Genomic DNA, 6,000 nt, shown 5'->3' on the forward strand with positions numbered 1-6,000 from the left:
ATATGAGTATCCCAAATAAACCCTGATAAACTGTCGTAATCAGAAATACACGTAGTATTTGTTTTATTCATAGTGTGATATGCCTTATTTTTTACAGGCGTTGAACCAAACGTATTGCTTCACGTGATTAAACACGTTTTATTTACTAGTATATCTAGTATAAACTGTACATTTACCCAAATGTCTGTAGAGGTTCATCCGCCAAGGACCGCCACATTTCTTGCTGTTGTCGCCCGGACAAAAAGTATTACACTCTGACTCTGGTTTTCGGATCGAAGAGTGAAGCGTATTACCACAGAGACAATTCCCCCATGCCTAATTGCAATCAGAAACAAAATATATTGATAGCATGGTCGTTGTTTAGGAATAAGTTATAATTGGTTGTCTTAACATCGTTTTGTTCGCAGGGATATCAACTTTTTTAGTTTTTGTTAACTGAATGTTTGCTTGCTTAAAAGACATATTTCTGCCAATCTGCATATTAAAGACATTATCAAGGTGTAATACGAGAGGCGCCAATATTATATTTGAACACAATTAATGGCACAAACATAATAGGAAACATACCATCGTTAAAATGAGTGCTCATTATGAGATCAGTGAAACTCTTAAATAAGCTTACACTTTTTTGCCACGATTAAAGAGTCCTGTTAATAATATTTTGTCTAGTATTGCCAAAACGTCTTCAAGACCTTGTTAAAGACCTTTAACAGAGCGATTCTGTAGACGACGTTTGTTTAAGGTTTCCCCAAATATCACAGTCCACTGGAGCAGCATCCGGAGACTTCGACATGCATACATCAAGGTCAATAAAGTTCACTTTCTTCTTCTTAAGAAACTTAAAGGTGTGTTTAGATGTGTAACTTAAGGCACTGTTATGGTGCAAAAATCATTGACTTCCGAACTTCTTGAAACAGTTTAGGAAGGTCATTTCGAAGAAACGCCTTCAATACCTTAGTGATGTAAAACTTGATATTAACTTTGTTGAAAAAGCGAATCTTGTTTTTGTATCTATAAGTGACACCAGCAAATGCCATGAAACCCTTGGAAAAGGAGTCCCGCTTAAAGAATTTGAGTTTCTCGCTGTGTTGCCTTTTCTATTGTAGCAAACTTTGCGTCGTCCGTACCCACCAAATTAGAACATTGCCTTATCTTAACTGCCATCATCTGGCGCTTCTCTACAAAATTTTGTATTGTATTGAGCTGATGAGTTTTACATTTATTTCAGTGTTTAGCTTCCAATATTTTGGTGAGTATGTTGTATACAGTTCCTTCAGAGATGCCAAATATGGACTACAACTCACTTCATCTCACGTTTGGTTGGCAGATTAACTTTGACGATCATACGTTTGATTGTTCTGATAACCTCCGACGTGGCCACATTTCGATATCTAAACATTGGTAATGGAAGGTCAGGATGGATATTTTGGAATTGATGTCAGATATTATCAAGTATGATCTTAATGGAGCCTACGGAAATCGATAACCCCATTGCTTTGAACACATTTTGAATACTTCTTTACGCATGTTTAGCTTTCAAAATTGCATAAAATACCTCTATAATTTTAGCGCTAATTGTTCGACATACAATGCTATAAATACCGAATAAAAATGTTAAAACATCAAGATTATGACTGGACAAGATAGAGAAAAAACAATTTGCACATTTTTCGCGCGTTGTTGTCTATACGTGTCGACAGATTTTGTTCAAATATACTATTGGCGCCTCTCGTATGTTATACTTAATGCAATCACATTCATAACACAAAGTTAAACACAAAATGTACAGCCAAAATAGGAAAATTAGGGATACGCTAAATATATTTTATGTTCATAGCTAAAGGAGTTAAGTTATATCATGTTATACCTATATGTTGAGTAAATGTCTACGATAATTATGACATTGTGCAACATTAAATCTACAACCAACCTCCACTCCGAAAAACGTGTAGTGCCTGCAGTTTATTGAACATATGGCTGGTGAGTTATTGTTAAAAAATTCATGGACATCTCTAAGAATTCGGTTGTCATTGCTATCCTCATAACAGCCCAAGTAAGTGATACCTGTGAATAAATGAAAATGATCATAAATTCATCAATGTCATAAATACTAGAAACATCGATTTACTTAATTTTATGCAATTATCATAAATATGTTATACCACATTATTTTCGGGTGAGTATGCACTGTTACAAACCTTCGTTGCTTTTTGTTACATTCTAACAAACACTTTGCAACACAAGCTCAAAGTAAATAAATAAGATAGTTGTATACCCATTATTCATGTGCATTGCCAAGATCAGGTTTTGCTTTTAATATAGAGTAATCGTTGATAAATGTGATATTGAATCGAAATACACGCATTTTAATATTTTGTTATTAAAACGTAGAGAGAGAGAGGGGGGGGGGAAGGGAGAGAGATTTATTGCAAAATATTTCGATTACATATTGTAAAATGTTTTTTTGCTATTGTATACGGAAAAGGAACCTGTTGAGCTGACGTCGGTGTAGGGCTGGTCACCGTCGAGACTTGGTACCTGTTGTTACGTTTGAGTACGTGTATTTGTTCTTTTATAAAATATGAAGGCAGTTAAATAAAACGTTCAAGTGTAGTTGAGGAACCTTGGCGACTTTTAGAATACTTTAATTCGGATATTATACTTCTGGCATGGCGAGCCTTTATATTTGTATTATTGGCTATGTTTAATGTAAGATTGTTAAATATTTATCTCAACAGTTCTGTCAGTTTTATCTAACCCTCGCCGAAAAAACAATGCGACAGCTTAATTCTAGATGTGTTTTGTATAGCTCATTCCTTCTTCATACGTTAATAGATAATAGTCATCGTCGTCTTCGTCGTCGTCATCATCATCAACATCATCATCAGCAGCAGCAGCAGCAGCATCATCATCATCATCATCAGCAGCAGCAGCAGCATCACCATCATCATCATCATCATCATCAACACCACCATCATCATCATCATCATCATCATCAGCAGCAGCATAATCATCATCACACAAGGTAATGTCTATTAATCAACCTACATATTAGTAGGCGTTTACAGTCTACAGTCTATATAAAGGAATCGGACACATGCGCATTCTGGTAGAATTTGCTGTCTCACAAAAGTATAACAAATGACATGTCAAGTGGTGTTACATAAATGGCGAACGTGAGTGACTACGTAATTTTATTATTTACTGCGTAAACCGGATACTGGCTAAATACATTAGTGTGGTTTTTCAAATGTTAATAAAAAATATCTTATATTAACTGTATTTTTGTTCACTTCTTGAATGATTACGAGAAAAGAAGTATGTATATTAAATAAAAGAATAACAGTATAAAATTACACATTAATTTCCATTTAAGCTAAAGGAAAAGCGAAGAGTATTAAGTGTTCACAGAAACTTAAACATGACATTATTAAAAGCATTTGAAGTACATACTGGAACTGAGTTATGTGACAAGTTACGTATAATAGATGTCGGGTGGGGTCTAATGGCATACAAAGTCCATAGATAAGTTGTATCTTTTTATGTGTAGACGTCGACCAATATCGTCAATTGACAGAAAAACCACAACACAACCAATGGCAATGATTTTACAAATAGAACCAAAACATGCGATACTATGAAATATGAATGTAATGAAAATCACACTAATTACACTAATAGACACACACATTTCATAATAAAAAATACAAAATGTTAAATAAAGGAATCCATGTTGACCAGGAGGATAAACATGCGTTAACTAGACGGTCTTTGCAAAGGAAAGAGCGGTTAGAAAATTCATAATGAAATAAAACAGTTCGATCAAATGACCTTGGACAATCTTGCACCATGCAATTCTTGAGTATGATTTGACACAACAACTGAAAATGAAGGTAATACATGTACGTTCTGTATATGTATACAACCAAAATGGTAGATGACCGAACACTCAATACTTTACTCACATTAGCCCACGCAATGAGCACAGCATGCGAAGTCAAATGTCAGAGTGATGCTTATGGAGCGAGCACCGATAATCGCATTGGTGAATATGTTAGACAGCTGATTTCAACGATATTTATAAATTATCTACAATAATTAAACAAGCACTACGGTGTGACTTTTATTAAAACGATTAAAACCCTAGTCCAAAACGGCGATATTGTAAACCACACATCTAATGTCCTTGGCACATTGGGGACTGACCTGACAATTGTATTAAATAACAAAAACATGTTAAGTATTTAGCTTTGATAAACAAATGGGTGTACCAAAATGTAGAAATAGCAAAGCATGGGTTGAAGACCTTCTACCGGTTGCATTGCTTAAAAATAAAAATAAGGTATTCCATGAACTTTCTAATAATTGTGTTGGGACGGTATTAACACCTTAACGTCGACACACACATGTTCACGGCACATTGACATTTTCCGCTTATGATACCGGATTGACAACATGCCAGATGTGAGAATGACAAATACAATGCTTCTTTGAGACTCATAACACAGATATTGATAGTGTTCCGACATGGAACACATTGTCGAACACTGGGTCGGACATCTATAATCGACCCGCTTCCGACATAACGGCCCGAGGGCCATTATGCGCATAGGGCCGACGTATCTCATGTGACGTATTTGTCTGTTACGAAACTAGCTAGACTCTCGTGAATTTAGGACAACAATTCGGATGTGGAGGGTATTTTATTTAACCGTTAAATGTTTTGTAAGTATCGAACGAATCTCAAACACATTTCGGATTTTGTGTATGTCATGCATAATTGGGAGCTTCGATAGAAATAAATTTATTGTAATCGTTTCGACATTCGATTTCGTAAATCGTGTTTTGGTGACAATGTTTAGCATTCGATACAATCGTTAATAAAAGTGGTATTTAAAATCAAAATAGATAAACGGATGGAATCGCAGGAAACGGAAGTGCACATCTTTGTGTATACTTTGTATTATAAGCATCGGATTTAAGTTGTCACCGAGGTAAGTGTGTCTCTTACTATAAATTGTGCTGTTTGACGAGTCCTGCTAAAACACAATTTAATGTACATATTAGTTTCAGTATCAATCGATATTTATATTATTCAAATTGTGGGCTACGTGTCATAATAATATGTCCGATTCTTTAGTTGAGTTGTGGCATAATTTTATTGATCACCGTTTGCTTAGACTAAATGTGGACGCCATTTTGTTCAGTTGAAGCCGCGTGATCCGATTCTTTTCAGATACAAAAAATCGGCCTGAATATAATATATATTGGCCCGCTAGATACGAATAACGGCCCGCTCGCGACGTCATTTGTTACAATTATAGTACCGATATAAAATACACTGTTTTCTTCGTCAGGCTAAAATAAATTTTAAGATACGTGTTTGGAACAATGACGAAAAGACTTTTTTTGTCCGCCCGAGCACAAAACCTACCGCCAAATAAAAAAGGAACATCGGTTTGATAAGTCTGTTTACATTCAGTAACTAGACTGTTGAAAACCCAGATTGCTCAAATTTGAAACAAGGCTGGACGATTTCAAATTCTAACAGTCGAGGTAAGACAGTGTGTGCTGTGTATGAAACACAAAAAGATTAAATACAGTGTCGATTTGAATAATATTATGCAACACTATCTTTAAAGAACTTTCTTTCAGAGACAATATCACACTATATGTATCTTCGAGACAAAGGGACACGCCAGAATTTGTGTGTTGTATATAACTTGCATATCGATTGTACAATGATCTTTATTGAGAAGTCTATATTATATTGCTTCGTTAGTATATCACAATTTCATGGGTGTTTATAAAAGTTGAACAGCTATATATCACCATATCGGTATATCGCGGTTCATTCAAACGATATATTGCGGTAGGGTTGTGCTGACTATATTTATTTTAACTTCGTATAAAACGCTCAATGGTTTCACTCGACCAAGCACTATGCTTTGTTGCTCAGAAATTGTGTTTGACTTGATGTTGACGATTTTGAATTGTAAA

This window comes from Dreissena polymorpha, chromosome 15 (assembly GCF_020536995.1).
Source record: "Dreissena polymorpha isolate Duluth1 chromosome 15, UMN_Dpol_1.0, whole genome shotgun sequence".
Taxonomy (NCBI): domain Eukaryota; kingdom Metazoa; phylum Mollusca; class Bivalvia; order Myida; family Dreissenidae; genus Dreissena; species Dreissena polymorpha.